The following is a 23,120-nucleotide window of genomic DNA, read 5'->3' as shown; positions in this document are numbered from 1 at the left end:
TAATAATATACTGAGATCTGATTTGTCCTTCTTCCTGACTTCGAAGCAGCATAGTTGTGCCTGAATAGTTGCACACTTCGTAAGTCGCAGATAAGTCAAGAATATAGAAAACTTCTGGCCAAGTAAATTGTTTTAAAACTTATAACACTACTGACTAGGGATTAGGTCGCTAGAAAAGTTTGAGAGTGCAACAAGAAAGTGGATGAGTAGCAGTGTTATAATCTTCCCTCCACCATGCAGCATGTGGTGAGTTGCGGATTTTGTATCAAGATGTATATGTAGGAAAGATCGTGAAAAGTTTCCTTCCATATCCTTCCCCTATCCGAACTTGCGCTCCGCATCGAATAATTTCGTCGTCCACATAAAGTTGAAATTTAATCTTCTTTCTTCGAATTGTATAAAGTACGTGTAGATTTATTGTTAAGAGGATCTGTTTGTTGCACGGTTTAGTTGTTCAGTATTTGCAGTACTGCTGCTTCGAATTATTCAGCCTGTTTGTATCCATCTTGGGCGAGTTACACTGGTCGAATACGAACTGTTCATACTTTGCTCTATCCTGTTTATACGTAGTTCCGTCCACATAATCTGGCTATCCAACAGGAAATTCTCAACAACTGTGAGTTATGACCTCTTCAGTATATGAGAATGCATTCTTTTTTTAAAAACAGTAATATTAAAAACAAAAATAATGATCAGCAATATAATATCATTTGGCGATATATATGGCACTGTTTACTACTACCAAACAATAGCAGCATATAAATCTATGATTGGCAGTTCAGTGGCTGTTCACCCTGTCACTCAGTTCTATTTTAAAGCAATTACCATAGAAAATATTTCTACTCCAATTATCTTGAAAATGCACGAAAAGTAATAATTTTGCTGTAAGTACTGCTGGGAAAATAATGGAAAAGATCACTCTGGCAGAAAAATTAAACCCAAAATACGAGTATAACTCTATTGTTTCAGTAATAACAACGTAGTCTGCAGCGTAACTTCGCAAACAATAAACAGTTCAAATTGTTACTTGAGAAAGTTATTTATCTTTGCTACTAACGTACCGGCAACACTAAAGCTGCATTCAGCTAATGTAACTACACACTGCGTGTATTGCGTCTATCCTTATGACAAGAGTAATGACTTAGTTGCAGATTCAATTCGAATGCAGCAGCAATCACTTGAGACTGAAAAGCAGAGACTTATGTTTGAAAACGAATGAGGAAAGAGAGGAGCTGAATTTAGGTTCAAAAATGGTTCAAATGGCTCTGAGCGCTATGGGACTTAACATCTGAGGTCATCAGTCCCCTGGCACTTAGAACTACTTAAACCTAACTAACCTAAGGACGTCACACACGTCCATGCCCGAGGCAGGATTCGAACCTGTGACAGTAGCGGTCGCGCGGTTCCAGACTGAATCGCCTAGAACCGCTCAGCCACACTGGCCGGCTGTATTTGGGAAATATTGATTACTGCGTATAGGTAACCAAAACAAGAGACTACACGCATTTATTTACTTTCTGAGAACAAACATCTAGAAAACATGCTTGAATGACAACCTGCTAATGCCTGTAACATTTCGTTGCCTCCCACTTACAAATATACTGTATTTATCTCTTGGCTGGATCCTAGTATGATGATCTCATTATGTGTCCACACTAACGAGTGCAAGAAACCGCCGGTAACTGCTCAAGAGTATCTGATCGTCCACTTGAAGTAAACAACCAGCATTTTCCTCTCGTTATAACTGTGGAAGTTTCAAGCCACAAATATGGTACCGGAAATATGTACGTTGCTAATAAACATCAGACTGTTGTGTGAGAACAAATGCAAAATGAAACTGTTTCACTCCGCAGCATCACGCAAAAATACTTTCATTTGTTACTCCCAGACATTCACTTTATGTTATATTCATTTATTCCGACGAACAACATTTTGTTTGAGAGATAAATATATTACACTCTGAACAGCCCTAAATCGCACAATGTGGGATCCTGTTATACCCTAGAATGCGAGGTTGCGCAGTGGTAAGACACTGGACTCGAATCCGAGAAGAGGCGGCTAAAATTCCCGTCAGACGAAGATTTCAGTTTACCATTTTTCTATTGTATTCTGCGTAGGTGGATACATGGTTTATGATAGCTCACACCGATGGTGACGTAGAGATCGGTGGAACGAAACAGACAGTCCCGGAGCCGACTGAAAGCGGAGATCACGAGGTGAACTAACAACCAACACAAGTCCAGAACGTAACAAAGTCGTATAAAGTATATACAACCATGCAGGGAGTAAAATCGAATCACAAACGCAAAACAGGCAAGATCGAAACTCACCGCGTAAATAAGGCTTCACTGATTAGTGAGAGAATGGCTGCCAATGCTGGGTTGTGGTGCATCGGTGAGCACTCGTCAGAGGGCGGCGCCACCTCACGTGCTCGCCGCGGCGTGGGCGTGGCCGTGGGCGGAGGCCGGGGCTGTTGCCTGGAGCCCGAGTACCTCTGACATGTTCTCTCTGTCGATATTCGGGCTGGGCGGCGAATTCGCATCACCCTCCATCTACATCTACATCTGCATCCAAACATACACTCGGCAAACCACTATATGGTGCATGACAAAGGGTACCCTGTACCACTTGAAGAGTCTTTTCCTTTACTCTTCTACCCGCAGACTGAACGAGGTGAAAACGTCCATTTATATGCCTCCGTACGAGCTCTAATCTCTCTAATCTTATCTTCGTGGTCCTTACGTGAAATGTAGCTCGGCGGCAGTAGAATCTTTCAGCAGTCAGCCTCAGATGCCGCTTCTCTAAATTTTCTCAATAGTGATCCTCGAAAAGAACGTCCCCTTCCCTACTGTGATTCTCATTTAAGTTCCCGAACTCTCTTCGTAATACCTTCATGTCTTTTGAACATACTAGTAACAAATCGAGCAACCCGCCTCTGAATTGCTTGTATCTTCTTTTAATCCTACCTGATGTGGATCCCAAACACTCGGAGAGTACTGAACAGTTGGTCGCACTAGTGCCGTATATGCGGTCTCACTAACATATGAACCACACATTCCCTAAATACTCCCAATAAACCAAGGCTGACCATTCTCCTTCCCTACTATAGTCCTTAAATGCTCATTCCATTTCATATTGCTTTGCAATGTTACGCCCAGATATTTAATCGTTGTCACTGTGTCAAGCAACACACTAATGATGCTGTATTCGAACATTATTGATTTGTTTTTCCTATTCATCTGCATTAAATTGGATATTTCTGCATTTAAAGCTAGCTGCCATTCATCACACCAACTAGGAATTTTGTTTAAGTCATCTAGTATCCTCCTACAGTCACTCAGTGGCAGCACTTTCCCATACACCACAGGATAATCAGCAAACAGCTGCAGACTGCTGCTTACCCTATCCGTCAGATAATTTACGTATATAGATAATAACAGCGGTTCCCTGGGCACTCCTGATGACACCCTTGTCTCTGACGAACAATCTCTGTCGTGGACAACACATTGGGTTCCGTTACCTAAGAAGTCTTTTGGGCCGCTCACATACCTGGCACCCTATTCCGTATGCTTGTACCTTGTACCACTTGCAAGAACAACAAAAGCAGGATGTCCATACATTCTGGAATTTTCGTCCAATACTGCTTGGTGCCACCAGCAGTCAGTTACTGGCAAAGTACTTTACTTAGTAGGGAATGTGTGATAGATTCGCTGTGATCGGTAGGCCTATAAAGTATGTGTCGGGGGCTGTAAAGTTACTGTGGTCAGTGTTCCAACACGTGCAAAGGAAATGACTGTCTGTTCGTAAGGGATGTATGGAACTAATATGGAAAACTGCAATTTAAATGCATCGATAGCCGTAAGGGGGGGGGGGGGGATGAAAGATTTTATGTGGAAAGTTATGTCCAGTCATGAGAAGGATGTAGATTTACGTGGGCAACTGATATTTTCAGAAACACAGCCATCAGGAGAAGGTATTTCCTGTACTTCGCTCATTGTTGAATGTCACCAGATTGGGGCTCCAATCGTAATACACTGATAAATATGTGGCGTCAGATTCCCAAATGATCAGTTTGTTGTTTCCAATAGTCATATTGTTAGCACACTCCATTCCAACCCCCGCCCCATTTTCTGCAAACTGATTAGTAACGTAGCGCATTTGAGTTGAAATTCAAAATTTGTAGTTACCTCCAACGTAATGGACTTCCTGCCAAACGACCTACCTGTGACAGTATCCACCAATAGGATAAAAGGAAAAAATCTGGGAGGGGGAGGAGCAGGATTTGGAAAATGGGCAGTTGTGGGATTCAATCCTGGAATTTCCCGCTACATATACCAATCCTATTATCCACCAACAGGAAGCAAGGAAAAACTGTTCCACATGTAGGGTATCGATTTAATTAATTAGTCAATCAGTGTAACGGAGTGAGGGAGTATTTCCAAGGCATCCACAGCCTTGGGCTTTAGGAAGGACTGGGGATTTCCCAGGTATCTGCTACTTTTTTCAGGACAAAGGCAGGGTTAGTGTGGCTCATGGCATACTCTACCTACTGATTCTTGGATGTCTTTGTTCCATCTGATACAGGGTTCTATAGTAGCGGAAGTATGAGAAGAAAGAGATCTACTGACTACCAGTGCTAGGTCTGTATTAGTGGGGAGAGGGGAATGGAAGAGAAGAGGAACGGGAAGGACATCTTGGTCTGTGTACATTTGCATACATTGGTTCATGCACAAAGAGGAACTAGTCACTTGAGAAAGAGCACAGGTGGTTTTCCAGGTATGAAATATCAAAAGGATGCTGTGTTCTGTTCTGGGTCCCTGGACTTGCAAGTGACAAAGTTTGAAGCGCTCCCTGGGTGGCTGGGTGCATGAATAGTGAACTAGTGCTTAGTATGTGCTTGGCTGCCTTCATGACTGCATCAGTTGTGGTTAATGCATGGAGGAGTGTGCTTGTGTTCTCAAACATCTCTGTGTACAAGACCCCCTGGCATGTGGCGAGTGTTCTTGGAATTTAATTACGAGGCGTGTTATTTAAGTAAGTACCGTTTTGAAATTAAAAAAAGACGTGCTAAGATATCTCAATAATTTTGTTTTTTCGTGAAAGCCTGTACCTTCTAAATAATTTCCGTCAATATTGAGGCACTTGTCATGACGTTGTACCAGTTTTTGAATACCCTCCTCATAGAAGTCTGCCGCCTGACTTGTTAACACTGCATCACCACTGTTTTGACTTCGTCATCGTCTTGAAGACGCTGACCGCCCAGGTGTTTCTTCAAATGCAGGAACAGATGGTAGTCACTGGGCACAAGATCAGGGCTTTACGGAGGATGATCTAGAGTTTCACATTGAAAAGATGTGATGATATCTTTGGTCTGATTCGCCACATGCAGATGGGCATTGTCTTGCAGCAAAACGATGCCCTTGTTCAACTTGCCACGTCTTTTGTTCTGAAATGAATGCCGCAGATTGTGCTATGTCTTACAGTAAGCTGCTGCATTGATTGTCTCATTACGAGGCAGAAATTTCACAAGCAGTACTCCTTTTCTATCCCAAAAAACTGTGCACATGATTTTCTGGGCAGAAATTGTTTGCTTAAACTTCACTTTTCTGGGTGAATCTGAATGCCGCCTTTCCATGGACTGTTGCTTTGATTCTGATGTGACGTAGGCCACACATGTTTCATCGCCCATAACAATTTGGCTTAAGAAATCGTCACTGTCGTTGTGGTACCGCTCAAGGAAAGTCAATGCACTGTCTAAACGTTTGGTTTTGTGCACATCCGTCAACATTTTCGGTACCCAACGTGCGCACAATTTTCGTTACGGTAATTCAAGTGCTCGGTCACAATGCCATACAAAACACTACGAGAAACATTAGGAAAGTCAACCCGCAAGGAGCAAATCGTAATGCGTCTGTTTTCTCTCACCTTATTGTCCACTTCCTGCACCAAACTTTCATTAACGACCGACGGACGCCCACTCCGTTGTTCATCAAGCACATTTGTGCGGCCATCTTTAAATGCTCTCTACCATTCCATCACCCATAATGTTTTCTCCGTAAACTGCACAGATCTCACGATGAATCGCTTTTAGGCCTTTAGCACTAAGAAATCTTATAACAGCCTGTACTTCACAGTCGGCGGGACTCACAACTATCGGAGGCGTCTTAAAGACTCAGTACACAACGTAAACAAGGAAGAATCAGACTGTAATGGCGTCAGTGCGTAGACAACAGATGTAGGTACCAAGTGCGCATCTGCAGAACGCCGACCTCAGCGCTGCGGCCGCGGTGTGGCAAAACGGTACTTACTTAAAAGACACGCCTCGTACTTGATTTGTTTTTGTCTGTCTGTACATGTACGGGTGGATCACCTCACTCTTTGTGATGTGATCACCAGTCACTAGTTCCCACCGATGTCGCTTTGGGGCGCTGGGATTGCTTGCTGGTTGTCTGTGGGCCTGGGCACAAGGGAAGCAGAAGTGTTGGTGTGATGGTCCCAGTGAAGTGCAGTAAGGGAGTAATTTTTTAAGCACCATGCATTTGGTCAGAGCTGTTAGTGTGTGCATGTTTTATAGAGTCAATTTGCAGTATACATGTTAGGAGGGATTTTTTTGTGAACTTTGTGGAATGTTTAGATCTTTTTTCAGCGATATGTTGTTTGCAGTGCCAATCTGTAGTACTGTAGTCAGAGCAGGACATCATGTCTGATGTTTGTGGCCGTAGAAAGCTAGTGCTTCCTACCACTTCTGACCTGCTGGCATAGCCATGCAAATGGTTGTTGTCACCAGACACTATGTTCAGGGATTAGCATGACTTCCAGCCTGTGCACTGTGTGAGCTGGTCCTGTGTGCAGGCCTCTCTCTCAAGTTGGGTGCATCAGAATACAGGAAGCAACCAGCATGTTTGCCCTATTGTTGGTAGGAAGACACCATAATTGTATGTGGTGAGTTAAGTTTGTATCGATTTCATAACAGTATTCCTTGTGAAATCATACAAAAAAGCTATGTACATAATTACGTCTTGTCCATGTATTTTACAAGACCGCCATGTTCCAAATAGCAGAGAATGATATGCTTTTCCCACAAAATAATAGAGAGATCCAACTCCTGCGAATTGAATTTTATAAACAAACAGTATATCCTCTGCTATGTAACTGACATTGATTTGAATTTCCTATTGTGAGGTCCTTTCTCTCCAGCACAGACTGAGTCTTTCTCCCACCAGTTTCCACATTTGGGAGGTGAGAGGGGTTAATTAATTTATCGATTGAATTAATTAGTCAATTAATTTGATATCAAAGGTGTGCCTGTATTGGCAAGGGGTTTTCCCTAAGGATGGATTATCCCCAGGGGGTCATAAATCAACGTGCAGGTGGTCATACATCAATTAGCTCAGCAATAAGTTAAGCCAAGAGAGAGGGTGTCTCAAATCACTCAAGTTTCCTCCTGAATGTATGCGACCTGCATTAACAAAACGCCCCAGAATCTGCTTTGTGCTTCTACTAATGCCGACTGCTAGCGTTACTGGAAGATGAAGCGGTATGGAAGAACAGAGACAAATGGAGGAATCATTTTAGCGACGGCACAGGCTGCAAAAGGGGAAATCCACTGACATAAGTGACTTTGATAAAGGAAAGATAGTTATGGCTGGCGCCCGGGAGCAAACATCTTGGAAACGGCGAAGCTGGTCGGTTGTCCCCATGCTACTATCGTGAGCATCTATGGAAAGTGGTAGAACGACGGCAAAACCATGAGTAGACGACAAAGTGTTGGACCTCCACAGCTCATCACAGACTGTTGAGGTCAGAAGCTTGCCTATTCTGTAAAGTAAGATTTGTGGCGGGTCTGATGGCAATGCTTATGTAGCCATAAGTGTTTTCGAGCACACCGTTTATCGCACAGTGTTCAACATGGGACTCCACGTCAGACTAATCTTACGTTTTCCCATGTTGATCCAATATTGTCAATTCCAATTCCCATGGACACTGAGTTATCGCAATTGGAACGAGGATCAATGCAAAGGTGTTGTCTGGTCAGATAAATCGAGTTTCTTATTACACTGAGTCGATGATCGTTTCCGCATACACCGGCATTCCGGCGAACGGCTGCTCTAAACATGCACCACGCTACGAAAGCGGGTCAGGAGAAACTTATCACATTTTTCTCTCCAGATCTCCATAACTTTTTTAAAAATCTTATGGGATTTAACTGCTAAGGTCATCAGTCCCTAATCTTACACACTACTTAACCTAAATTATCCTGAGGACAAACATACACACACACACACACTCATGCCCGAGGGAGAACTCGAACCTCCACCGGGTCCAGCCGTATAGTCCATGATTGCAGCTCCTAGACCGCTCGGCTAATCCCGCACGGGCTCTCCGTAGCTTTTATGCTCTTTACGGTGGCATCTAAAATACCTACCTGAGTTCAAGATTCGTCCAGTCCATGTTTTGGCATATTAGTAGGTGATCAGTTGTCTGGACTGCTCACCAATCTCTTGTCTCGATGGACGTGAAGATGTGGGTCAGCGCGAGATCTGCACCAACCCGGAATCTGTGGTGGATCGTGCTCAGACGTTAGGTCGACGTCCCAGCACAGAACACCAGAATGATCCTTCCCTCAGCGATCGAGCACGTGAAGTCGACCGATCCAAGAGGTTTTTTTTTTATCATACGTCCCTGCAGCCGACTCCCTCGCCAACACGGCAGCAAACACCGATCCGGTGAAATATTTACTCCCGTTCTATGGCGTGAAACTGCGATTTTAAATAATTTCCCATCACGTGCCACGGAATATATCAAGTAAAAGTAAACCATGGAACACTTTCCTCTCAAAGTATGTTTCAGAAGTTCCCGTCTGACGTCAAGAGGTGTTAGGCGAATCAGAGCATTGTTTATACAGGTCAGAATTTCCAACACGCCAAGCGAACGTGACGGGAACTCCACCAGGTGGCGTTCCCACAGCAGCAGGCCTGGTCTCTTCAAGAATAACGAGTTGTCTCAAAATGTTATCAAGAGGCTGTTCAGCCCTGAAGACTAAAACACGCTAGCCGGGCACCAGACAGTACCGAACGCCACAACACCGAAAATCCCGTCCTTATTTGAACGAGACGAGAATCTCGCAAGCCTCAAGCTCCACCACCCGCGTAAGCCAGTGACTTAACCCTCTGAGTGCGAGCGGACTGCCCCGCTATTCCTCGTGTTGTGTGCCTCGGCCGTCTCCGAACACCTACAGAAACGAACTGCAAGGTTCCCACGAAATCCCTTGGCTGAAGCCTCGTAAGTTCAGATAGACAACCCCTGTATTTTTTTATCAAATAAAATACTCAGAACCAAGTACGGTAAGCAGACTAAATAAAGTGATGGGAAATGGGAATCGTGTCCCGCACATCTCCAATCATGACGAGGAGCAGATAGTGTTAGCCTATTAATGGAAAGTGGCAAATCAGACGGCGTGTAACCATCCAGATGTTGCAATTAGGTAACTTGCTAAGAGTTAACGTTACCGTCGACATTTAGCCACTTCATGGTCCGCATCATTTAATTGAATAATTGCAGAGAAGTATAAGAAAGACTCCCCCCTTACCTCGTACCTAATATTTGCACTTCTCACAACGTTGTTTAAGTCGAGCCTGGGTGGTTGGTTGATTTGGGGGAGGGGACCAAACAGTGTGGTCATCGGTCCTGTCGGATTAGGGAGGGGTGGGGAAGGTAGTAGGCCGTGTCCTTTCAAAGGAACAATCCAGGCATTTGCCTGAAGCTATTTAGGGAAATTACGGAAAGCCTAAATCAAGATGGCCGTACGCGGATTTGAATCATCGTCCTCCCGAATGCGAATCCAGTGTACTATCCACTGCACCATCTCGTTCGGTAAGTCGAGCCTGTATGCCTATCGTGCATTTAGTCAAATTCTCGAGGTGGTTATGCTTTGCGCCAGTCGAATTGTTGTTCAGTCTTTTGTTTTTTTGGCTTACGCATACCATGTATTGTACTCATATCTTGTCAATCGGCATATAGGCGTCAGAAGAGCGCGCTTGTGAGCCAGGTCTGGTTACAATAGCAACACATAGCCAGCAACTTCATCTATAAAGTATTCGTGAGATTAATTTTCCATACAAGAAGAGAGCACAGACGCGAAGGGAGGCTTCCAAGTTATTTTCCTCAGTGTATGGTGATAATTTATTGGTTTGTAATTTCCTTTTCTTTTCGCCGTTCTTAAGTATTTGGTGAGCTGTTTCATTTGGCGTTACTAAGGTGAATTCCTCTGGTTGTTTTTTAGGATTATTGTTTAAATGTTTTGTTAGTTTCCATGCCATTCTACTATTTTGAGCCATATCTGCATCAGCAAGAAGGAATGGTAATTTTTATCTTGTGCCTATTGCGATACATGTCATCAACTCTCCACCAGCTCGAATCATATCTTCAACTACTGGCTGTCTTTCGTTTTTATCTTCGTAGTTCTTAAACAGGCCAACGGATTGGTTGAGACCAGATATACTGAGTGGTCAGAAACAATCGGAAAAGCTTGTAAGGGTGTTACAGGATGCGTTATGCTCAGAAGTAGTTGTTGAGAAAAAAAATTCTATACCTTGCGCCATTTACGAGTTAGCCCTAAAATAATAAGATGGGATAAATAATTATTCCAGTCCATGTAATTCTTTTATCCTAGGTTGATACTACTGGCTTCTCTGGCTGGAGTCTATGTTTACCTATCCATTCAGTATTGTTGTTCGCGTTGAGGAAGTTATAATCACTCAGGCTCCATTGACCGTCATCCTTTAACAGGCAAATTTGGAAACTTGTTCCGTCGGGATGAAAAATCATCCCAACTTTCTATTTATGTTTATTTATTTATATTAGATAGTAGGTGATAGTTTTCTTTGCAAGCATGAAAATTATCTTCGGACTAACTACTAAGAAACACGGATGAAATAATAACAAAGTTCGAAAACGAGTATCACAGTGCACCAGATGAAGACGCGAGCGAACCTGAAGATGGTCATATGATAGACGACAAGGAGGATGACTAATTTGATGTAACGCCTTTTGAGGTTTATTCGGTAGATAAATTGATCAGCCGGCAAGAAAATTTTGTTTGGTAAAAACAGGTACTGTTGGAACACACATTTATTCCATAAAATAGCGACGAGAGATCCAGCAAAGAATATAGTGATACGAATGCCTGATGCACTAGACGAAGCAAGAAACGAAAGGTCCGCCCTGGAATTACTTGAATTGTTGTTAACTAATAACATGATTTCACTAATAATTATGTACACATACGTAAAAATTGCTGATGCAAGGACAAAATTTACATCTTCTCTCCACCCCCCCCCCCCCCCCTCAGTGTTAGGGGATACCAACCAAAAAGAAATAAAAGCATTATTTGATATTCTTTTTATGAGCGGAGTGCTGAAAAATGTTCGTCAATTGTGTTGATGCGTGATCTGTGACAAATGGGGCCCCCATTTCTCCGAGTTATGACGAAATACCGGTTTGAATTTTTGATGAATGATCTAAGATTAGATGACCAAAATACTCGATTGCAAAGACGAATAGCAGACAAGTTCACTGCATTCCGTGATTTTTGGTGTATGTTTGTTAAGTGTAGTTAAGAACGGTACTCCCTCACCTCTCATAACGTCCACCCCTGGTAGCTGAGTGCTCAGCGCGACGGATTGTCATACCTAACGGCCCGGGTTCGATTCCCTGCTGGGTCGGAGATTTTCTCCGCTCAGGGACTGGGTGTTGTGTTGTCCTTATCATCCTCATTTCATCCCCATTGACACGCAAGTCGCCGAAGTGGCGTCAAGTCGAAAGATTTTCACCATCCGAACGGTCTACCCGACGGGAGGCCCTAGCCACACGGCATTTCCATTTACCTGTCATACCCACTGACGAGACACTCCTCAGCTTCAAAGCCAGATGCCCATTGAAAATGTATCTGCCAAGCAAACGGGACAAATATGGGATAAAGATAATTTCCTTGTGTGACGCTAAGACGTATTACTTTCATGGGGGCATTCTATATTTGGGGAAAGGAACTAGGGACAAAGATATGTCGATTCCCACATATTATATGATGGAGCTATGCGAACCTATTTTACGGAACCAACCGGAATATTACGATGAACAATTAGTTTGGCTCTTGTGAAGTAGCCGAAAAAGTATCAGACAGAAATTTCCCTATTTCAGACCAATAATAGGCCAATTTCTTTGTCTCCATTAATTTAAAGGGTAGAAAAAGTGTTAGTCACACGTTAGAAAAACAAAAACATTACTCTATTTTCAATAATGCATGAGGTGGGTATAGTAAATGAAGAGGCAAAAACGTCGAACATAGTGTTTTTCTACATTGATAAAGAGGGAGTCGATGTGTTTGACTTACTATGCCACAATAAGATCACGGCACGAAAACTCTGGCGATCGCCTTCGTGATACACACTCCCGGAAAATATAATTAGTACACTTGGAAAGATGGCGTCGATTTTGATCCGATGACGGCATATGCCACCTGTGGGATAATACACTGGTGTCCAAAATTAAAGCAACAAACCGCTATTTCCCCGTCCTATGGGTCCTGTTTCTAATTCATGATATAATCATACAAACTGTGTTGTTCATGGAAGATGGCGTTTCGGTCAACAGGTAATTACGCAACAATGACGTCAGGGCACCTATCAAACGGAGTATTGTTTGCCGGGTAGTCCCACATCGGCAGTCACTTTCTGCACAGTCACAGACGATACAGTATGACACAGAGAAGACGCCTACCAGATTCTCTGCGGTGGAGCACCAGAGGGAGAATGGAAGCAGTACAGTCGCAATCCCATGTGGCCTGATGGCTTAACGTGAATCGTTCTATTGTTTTTCGGATTTGGTGACGGTTTATAGAGGCAGAAACTGTATCCCGAAGATCAGGGCAGGGCCGACCACGTGTGAGACCAGAAAGAGAGGACCGTTGCTGTAAGGACACAACGGTACCGCCTTAGTACTGCGAAGCAACTGGCATCTAAATTCGCAGCATCCACTGGACAGTTGTATCGAGGCAAACGGTGTAGAGAAGGCTTCGACCGAGTGACCTTTATTATTAAAGAGTTGCTGCATGTGTCGCTCTAACTCGTCTTCACAGAAGGGAATGTCTAGAGTGGAATCGTCAACATGCCTCCTGGACAATCGAACAGTGGGCCAATGTTCTTTTCACAGATGAATCCCGATTTGGTCTGGAGAGTCATTCTCGACGGATTCGGATCTGAAGGGAATGCAGAACACAATTTCGAGACCCGAACATTGTGGAAAGAAACCGATATCGAGGAGGATCACTAATGATGTGGGCAGGGGTTACGTTGACCACTCTAACGCCTCTTCATGAAATTCTAGGGTGAATCGGAAAGGTTTAACTGCTGTCAGGTTTTGGGACCTCCTGTACGGTTGTTGCGAGGTGCTGTGCGCCCAGACTTCGTACTGATGGACAATAATGCTCGATCTCAAAGAGCACAAATGGTTAATGTTTTCTTGAAAACGGAAATTATTGCACGCATGGCGTGGGCTGCTCTCTCTCCTGATTTGAATCCCATAGAGCGTGTTTGGGATGCACTAGGGAGACAGGCTGCATGACGTCAGCATCCACCAACTCCAAGACTGCGAGCAGCTCCGCGGGAAAAATGGGCGTTATTGCCTCAACATAACAATGATGACATTCGCAGCACGCTCTGTCGTCGTCAAGCCTGTATTGCTGCCAGAGGTGATCACACAGCATAGTGAGCACATTAACCAGTTATCGGAACGTGTGTGCATATCTGTTAAGATGGAAAAATCGGAAAATATTTTCGTCTACTGTCAAGCACGTTGCACATGTTTACGTTCTGTATTCTTTACATTGTTTGTACTTTGCTGTCATCTGTTTATACTGTTTTGTCGCAAAATAAACCCAACCTTGCAAAATTTCAGTTTGTTCAAATGGTTCAAATGGCTCTGAGCACTATGGGACTCAACTGCTGTGGTCATCAGTCCCCTAGAACTTAGAACTAATTAAACCTAACTAACCTAAGGATATCACACACATCCATGCCCGAGGCAGGATTCGAACCTGCGATCGTAGCAGCAGCGCGGCTCCGGACTGGAGCGCCTAGAACCGCACGACCACCGCGGCCGGCTCAGTTTGTTTCTCTAACTTTGTACGCCAGTGTAAATGTACTGATAATGGTTTCAGCGTCGCCAGCCAACATAGCGTAGTGGCATAACCACCAGAACGCTACCTGTGTCTACCCTTTAATTGGGGAATGTTCTCAGCCAGAAGGCTCAATGTGGTACAAACTTGTGAAACAAGCGGGCAACCATGCCACAGAGACGCACTCGTGCGTCCTACAGCCAACTGATCGAATTGGAAAGGGGTCAGATTATGGCCTTGTCAGTGGCGGGATGGTCCTTCTTTCGGAGAACCGGCACACATGTTGGACGTGCTGCGTCTGTTGTGCTCGAATCTGGTATCAATAGTCACGTGAACATTCTCACACCTGTAGACGAGGTTCTGGATGTACACGCAGCACAGACGGCCGCCAGGACCGTCGTATTTATAGGGAAGCTCTGGCAGACCGCTCAGCCACCACAGCACTGACAAGAGGGCTTTTGAGTCCAGACATGTCAACACAAACTGTTGTGAACCGGCTATTAGCAGTGGGGCTGTGGGTACGCTCACGTCTAGCCCGTATTCCACTCACGCTACAACACTGACGTGTGCAGCTTGACTGGTGCCGACAGAAGTTCACGTCGAAGATGGGCTGACATACCGTCGTCTTAAGCGATGAAAGCAGGTTCTGCCTGCACGCAGTTGATAGTCGTTTGAACATACGATGTAGACTGGTGAGCGCTGCCTCGTACAATGCATTCGTCCAAGACACACTAGCTCCACCTCCGGCCTTATGGTCTGGAGTGCGACAAGCTACAACTCTCGTTCAACTTCCGTGTTTCTGACCTGAAAGGTAATCAGCTCTTGGCAGGTGCAGAATGTTGTTACACCCATTGTTTTTCCATTCTGGCAACAGTAAGGTGATGTGTGGTTCCAACAAGATAACGCTCGTCCCCACACTGCCCCTGAAACCCAACGCCCTCTGTAAGACGTAAAGCAACTTCCCTGGTCAGCACGATCTCCGGACTTGTCTCCAATCGAGCAAATGTGATATGATGGGACGAGGAATCACTCGTGCGACTCGTCAACTGACAACTGTTACAGAACTACGTGAACAAGTTGAACAAGGCATGGTATAATGTATACCACGACAGTATTCGCGATCCGTAAGACCGACTGGATGCCAGAGTCAGTGTCTGCATTGCATCCTGTGTAGGCTACACCACATACTAATATGTGTGTTTCAGGATGGATCAATACCTGGTACCTCACAAACGCTCGTGCTATTGATCTGAAAATGTAATCATTTCATGTACTCCATACACAATGTTGCAACAATAATTCCTGAATTAATTGGAATCTTCTCAAACGATGTATTATTTTTTTCCGGCAGTGTGTGTATGGACTTTTAGATGCGTCAGGGATAATCGCCTTTCTCTTGTATAAGGGAACTGGCGGCACAGACAGCCGAAACAACTTTCTCAACTCATTGGCGTTTGCGCTGGTCGAAGGAAAAATGAAAGAGAGACTTACGAAAAACAATTACATAAAAATCTTGGCCTAACGACGGTACAGATCTTGACACATTTGGGAGTGATATTCCAGGATCAGCAACATAACCACAACCAATCTAAATAAAAAGTGGAAAATGCTTTCTAAAGAGTCTAAAAGAAGACCGAAGAAGTTCTTTGAATGTTGAGTCTGTTCGAAACCAGTGTGCAAAGACCATCGGAAAAATATTTGTCAACGTTTCCACAAAAGTTTGATTTGAAAATGCTTTATATATTCAAAATTTTATCAAATTTCGAAATAAGTTCATAAAATCTTTAATTCCTTTTACGTGATGCACTTTCTTATTCCTTGTCGTTAGCTTTATATTTTTTACCAAAACAGTATACATATTGTCATACTGCGCTAAATAATACTTGTTTGTTTCAATATGTTTCATTAGATGTTCTGCAGTGTTTCGAAATGTTATAATAAAAATGTTAAATGAATAAAAAAGATAATTACACACTCATATTTCCAGAGATACTAGTGGTATAATAAAATACATTGACACTGTAATTATTATTGATTTTATCATATTATAAAAAATTAACAATACTTTTTAATAAATGTTGCATGGAATGGAAATGAAGTCGCATGCTTCTTGACAGAGCTCTCGGGGCCGGTGAAAATCCCTAACCCGCCGGGAATCGAACCTAGGACCCCGTGCTGGGGAAGCGAAAACTTTACCGTGAGACCACGAGCTGCGGACTTACGTGGCATATTGCTTCTTTATTTCCAGAATCTTTATTAACAGAGACAATTTAGAAAAACGCGGGGTGAATTTGTACCCCACCTTGTTATTTACATTTCACAGCTTGATATTCTAGGGTTGGTTAACGTTGAAGTTAACCAATCAGGCCATTGCGCGCGCAGCTTCAAACAGCCAGCCAGAGACGGTGTAGCCAACCGTGTCCTCCGTTTGGTTTCCTAAAACTGAACAAGAGAGCGATACGATAATTGGACTCGGGACGGTGGTAAGGATCGAACCCGAGCCAAAGGCTGAGCAGTCTCGTGAGCTATCATCCTTGCTATGAGAGCAACTGACACCAATCTTACATGGCTAGCAACCTGTATTTGCGCGCATAAGGGCCTATTAATTTCAATGCTAATTAACTCGTAAAAAGCGCAAAGTATCGAATCTTTTTCTTAACAATTATTTCTCAGCACAACGTACCATGCAACTTCCTTACAAGTTTTTCAGATTATTTCTGACCACTCTGTTTATTGCGTTCGACACCCACAAAGTACGTGCTTTCGACAGATTTTTTTTTTACCAGGACTACGTAAACCTCAGTTCTTTTGAGAAACTTTCTCAGTGTGCCATTTGAAGTTGAATCGTCGTTTAATCCTTTGACTAATATCGGGACGTTTGCAGCCCACGATATGTGAGCAGAGAACCAGTTGGAATTTTCTGCATGTTATTGCTGTTTATCAACGTCCTGCTGACAAAGGGAAGAATGCTAATGGTTTGCCGAATTCTTCTAGTTACAGATTGCACCTGTTGGACATGCTGTCGTCAAGTTTCATTGTTGACCCTCGTTTCCGTGTTGCTACACTGAATTTGTTGGCCCCTGCGTCTAGACAACCCTATTACTACATTTGTGAAGCGGGTTGCTTTTGCGCCTTGCCGGACACATCGCATCAAGGAAATGCGCGTACGCAATGATGCTTGCCGCATCACAAAATGGCTCTGAGCACTATGGGACTTAACATCTATGGTCATCAGTCCCCTAGAACTACTTAAACCTAACTAACCTAAGGACAGCACACAACACCCAGCCATCACGAGGCAGAGAAAATCCCTGACCCCGCCGGGAATCGAACCCGGGAACCCGGGCGTGGGAAGCGAGAACGCTACCGCACGATCACGAGATGCGGGCGCCGCATCACAAACGAGGCCCAAATTGGCCACATGTAATATGATTTACAATGTCGGATATATGCTACGTCCACTGATTTGTTTCTCTTTTCTTTAGGTTTGTAATTTTTGCACAGTCATCTTCTGAAAACGAGGAGGTATTGCATGTCTCACCCCTCCACGTGTTGGAAAATGAAACAGTGGTAAATGTTCTTTTCATTTGCTGCTTCTGACAACGATATTCATTAAAATAAACATACATCAATGTCTTTGGAATAAATGGCGGTCAAAGGGTTAACAGAAATTTCTTCTGGACTGAAATACTGCACACGTCATGGTATTATGCTGTGTTTTTGGTATAGGTCCCTTAAGTGTTTTACCACATGTTGACGTGCTTGCGAACTAATGAAAACATTTTTCGGATTGTAGCCCTTGCACCCTCTTCCGCTTTCAAAAGATGGTCTCAGCTTAGGAATGTGTATGAGTTCTAGGTCTTCCCTTTTCACCCAGCTTTCCAGTTCATCTCAGTTCTTGTCTGTAGTTTCACAGCCTGTGCTTCTCCAGTTTAAATCTTCCAATGTGGTCTTGATACCCTTACATTGAAACTCCTGGGCTTCTAGAAATTGAAGTCTGTATTAGATGGTTTGCATATTAGTATTACACTGCTAGTCTCTAGTTCTATTGTCAGTAATCCTGTATTATCCCTGGATGTCAAACTTGCAGACTTAATATTGATCTCTCGCCTTACAAACACTGCACATTCATATTGTCTATGGATCCTAGGACCTGTATCAAACGGTTCAAATGGCTCTGAGCACTATGGGACTTAACATCTGTGGTCATCAGTCCCCTAGAACTTAGAACTACTTAAACCTAACTAACCTAAGGACATCACACACATCCATGCCCGAGGCAGGATTCGAACCTGCGACCGTAGCGGTCACACGGTTCCAGACTGAAGAGCCTAGAACCTTAAATGTTAGGTTTGCAGTTCATTCTTACACGATGTGTTTCTTGCACAGTAAGAATGTCCACTTATAAAATTTATTTATTGCTGAATAAACCTTGATTGTTAATTGAAGTTATTGCTGACCTTGAGTAAAGCTTATTGTTTCCCCTGTGATTTCTCCCGGCAGTTGAAGTGTTTCCCATTGGCATGGTGCTAACGTTGCCCAGGTAACTCCCAACTGCTGATAAACGAGCAATCTGCAGGGAGGCTACTTCAATGTATCCCCACAGGAACAGTATTATGCTACGGGTCATTCACATGGCCTTCCACGGTACCTGTAGTAGTAATCGAAGACACCATCGCAACTGTGGACTATGTGAACATAATTGTAGCTTACGTCCATCCGTTCAAGTATGATGTCTTCTCCGACAGCAGTGGCATAAATGGCTCTGAGCACTATGCGACTCAACTTCTGAGGTCATCAGTCGCCTAGAACTTAGAACTAATTAAACCTAACTAACCGAAGGACATCACGCACAGCCATGCCCGAGGTAGGATTCGAACCTGCGACCGTAGCGGTCGCTCGGATCCAGACTGTAGCGCCTAGAACCGCACGGCCACTCCGGCCGGCCGCAGTGGCATATTCCAGCATGATAAATGTCTTTGTCATAAGGTCACAATCGTGCTGCAGTGATTTGAGGAACATGATAAGAACTAACATTGATATATGGCCATGAAATTTTCCTGATTTGAACCTTCTGGAACACATTGAATGGTGGCTTAATTATTCACGTAGCGCCACCCTGCATATTTTCTTCATATTTTTATGCTCTAACAGTACTCCCTAGGTCTATTAACATGATTAATGGGTAACTAAGATGTTATTTTCGTAATTCGTATTACTGTATGCAAAATGCACATATAATTCCACATGTTGTCTACGGTCAATCTAGGAAATGAATTAGCTGTTCAGTTTGTGAGAGGCTGTTTATTCAGTACAGCAGCTTAGTAGAGAGGGACGGTGAAAGGACGCAAACATTGGACCTTCGCCACAGCCATAAACGTGTAGCTTTATGTGGTCTTCATGGTCAATACAGCCTCCACCCTCGCGTTTCCCCGTTTCGAAGTTGGCTGTGTTAGCACGATGGGAGATAGTGATCCGGGTGACAAGAAAGCGCTCGTGCAAAAGTGCGATGCCTATGTGGAGGAATGTCTCCTTTGCTTAAAGAAAACGGCAGATGAAATTTTCTGAGGGTACCGAAAGACACAACGTATCAACAGCTGATCTGGCCGTGGCTAGAAAGGCGATTAGCTTCGGTCCGTGCTCCTGCCCATAAAATAAACAAAAAGTCTCACTCTTGCTGGCCCTCTGTCGAAATCCTGGAGTTTCTTTGGAGCAATGGTCGCAATCTCGTTAAAACTTAGCTGGAGATTGGGCGGCGCTCGGAATCATTATCGTCACTGGTGTGTGACTTGCAGCTTTTCCAAAACTTGAGAGAGAAGTTAGAATTCCTGTTTGGAGACACTCTGTCTCCTGCCTCCGCGAACGACGGTCTTGCTGGCATCCTCGAGAGGCCGCACAGACGAATACACTACTGGCCATTAAAATTGCTGCACCACGAAGATGACGTTCTACAGACGCGAAATTTAACCGACAGGAAGAAGATGCTGTGATATGCAAATGATTAGCTTTCCAGAGCATTCACACAAGGTTGGCGCCAGTAGCGACACCTACAACTTGCTGACATGAGGAAAGTTTCCAACCGATTTCTCATATACAAACAGCAGTTGACTGGCGTTGCCTGGTGAAACGTTGTTGTGATGCCTCGTGTAAGGAGGAGAAATGCGTACCATCACGTTTCCGACTTTGATAAGGGTCGGATTGTAGTCTATCGCGATTGCGGTTTATCGTATCGCGACATTGCTGCTCGCGTTGGTCGAGATCCAATGACTGTTAGCAGAATATGGAATCGGTGGGGTCAGGAGGGTAATACGGAACGCCGTGTTGGATCCCAACAGCCTCGTATCACTAGCAGCCGAGATGACAGGCATCTTATCCGCATGGCTGTGACGGAGGGTGCAGCCACGTCTCGATCCCTGAATCAACAGATGGGGACGTTTGCAAGACAACAACCATCTGCACGAACAGTTCGACGACGTTTGGAGCAGCATGGACTATCAGCTCGGAGACCACGGCTGCGGTTGCCCTTGACGCTGCATCACAGAGAGGAGCGCGTGCGATGGTGTACTCAACGACGAACCGGGGTGCACAAGTGGCAAAACGTCATTTTTTCGGATGAATCCAGATTCTGTGTACACAAACATGATGGTCGCATATGTGTTTGGTGACATCGCGGTGAACGCACATTGGAAGCGTGTATTCGTCGTCGACATTCTGGCGTATCACCCGGCGTGATGTTATGTGTTGGCATAGGTTACACGTCTCGGTCACCTCTTGTTCGCGTTGACGGCACTTTGAACAGTGGACGTTACATTTCAGATGTGTTACAACCCGTGGCTCTACCCTTCATTCGATCCCTGTGAAACCCTACGCTTCAGCAGGATAATGCACGACCGCATGTTGCAGGTCCTGTGCGGGCCTTTCTGGATACAGAAAATGTTCGACTGCTGCCCCGGCCAGCACATTCTCCAGATCTCTCACCAACTGAAAACGTCTGGTCAATGGTGGCCAAGCAATTGGCTCGTCACAATACGCCAGTCACTACTCTTGATGAACTGTGGTATCGTGTTGAAGCTGCATGGGCCGCTGTACCTGTACACGCCATCCAAGCTCTGTTTGACTCAATGACCAGGCGTATCAAGGCCGTTATTACGGCCAGAGGTGGTTGTTTTGGGTACTGATTTCTCAGGATTTATGCACCCAAATTGCGTGAAAATGTAATCACACGTCAGTTCTAATATAATACATTTGTCCAATGAATACCCGTTTATCATCTGCATTTCTTCTTGGTGTAACAATTTTAATGGCCAGTAGCGTATGTGTCCAGTACGCTATTAACTGCCGGTCACAGCTGGCGCGCAGCAGCCGAGTACTGGAAGTTTATTTGGTGACATTCGATCAGCAGTGCTTTCCCGTGGAATAGCTCATGGGGCACTGTATTTGTTGACCTCGTGGAGTTAATCGTTTCGGTAACTGATGAGCACATTTGTTGTTTAACCTTAAGGATACACTTTGCGTCTGTCAATTGTTTGTTCTTTCGAGTTCACTTTTCATTACCACTTTCTGATACGCTCTTCACTTGACTATTGGCTATATTCATTACACGATCCTAAAGTTGTTACCGAGATCGGAATTAAACATAACTCCTCTCGACCTTTGCATTCCTTGCTACCTTGTTCAAGGGTTTCCCACTTGAATGCTCGCTAAGGGAAATAAATAGCATCTTTTCGAGCGTGCATTTTAATTTCATAATTGCATGCCTCCCTTAACTAAAATGTGCCCTATTTTAGTGGCTGACCTGTGTATTTCATGCATAACCATTAACTTCTAAAGGTGGGCTTACCCACGTTAAATGAAGATTTTAGAAGATGTTATCAGTTGCGCGACATGTTTAATTACCTTTTAAAAGTAACTGTAAAGTGATTGAATAGAGAGCGACACTCCATTTCCCAATCACGGGGAACTTAATTTTGCATCTCAGGGGTTATTGTTGTTGTGGTCTTCAGTCCTGAGACTGGTTTGATATGCAACTCTCCATGCTACTCTATCCCGTGCAAGCTTCTTCATCCCCCAGTACCTACTGCAACCTACATCCTTCTGAATCTGCTTAGTGTATTCATCTCTTGGCCTCCCTCTACGATTTTTACCCTCCACGCTGCCCTCCAATACTAAATTGGTGATCCCTTGATGCCTCAGAACATGTCCTACCAACCGATCCCTTCTTCTAGTCAAGTTGTGCCACAAACTTCTCTTCCCCCCAATCCTATTCAATACCTCTTCATTAGTTATGCGATCTACCCATGTAATCTTCAGCATTCTTCTGTAGCACCAGATTTCGAAAGCTTCTATTCTCTTCTTGTCCAAACTATTTATCATCCATGTTTCACTTCCATACATGGCTACACTCCATACGAATACTTTCAGAAACGACTTCCTGACACTTAAATCTGTAATCGATGTTAACAAATTTCTCTCCTTCAGAAACGCTTTCCTTGCCATTGCCTGTCTACATTTTATATCCCCTCTACTTTGACCATTATCAGATATTTTGCTCCCCCCATAGCAAAACTCCTTGACTAATTTAAGTGTCTCATTTCCTAATCTAATTCCCTCAGCACCACCCGACTTAATTCGACTACATTCGATTCGACTACATTCCACTATCCTCGTTTTGCTTTTGTTGATGTTCATCTTATATCCTCCTTTAAAGACACTGTCCATTCCGTTCAACTGCTCTTCCAAGTCATTTGCTGTCTCTGACAGAATTACGATGTCATCGGCGAACCTCAGGGGTATGTGCACTATAACCACAGCCACACCACCTCACAATATCTTTTGCGCCAGCTGCGCTGGCACAAGCAACCGGCCTATATGTAATGGGAACTACGTGACCTGTGCATAGACATCTGGTGCCACACATCTCCAGACTGTTAGTTCAATTCTGCGTATA

At 44.0% G+C, this 23,120-nt stretch overlaps 1 protein-coding gene across 1 annotated transcript in view; it reads left to right on the top strand.

Moving 5' to 3' along the window:
- The window catches only part of LOC126470696 (thrombospondin type-1 domain-containing protein 1-like), a gene marked incomplete at both ends in the record, with an annotated part of 365,133 nt that overhangs the window by 164,938 nt on the left and 177,075 nt on the right, over positions 1 to 23,120 (top strand). The gene's annotated exons all lie outside the window — the stretch shown is intronic.

The sequence above is a fragment of the Schistocerca serialis genome, chromosome 3, assembly GCF_023864345.2.
Source record: "Schistocerca serialis cubense isolate TAMUIC-IGC-003099 chromosome 3, iqSchSeri2.2, whole genome shotgun sequence".
NCBI lineage: Eukaryota > Metazoa > Arthropoda > Insecta > Orthoptera > Acrididae > Schistocerca > Schistocerca serialis.
Note: the sequence above shows the minus strand (reverse complement) of the source record. Positions and strands in the feature narration are given on the sequence as shown.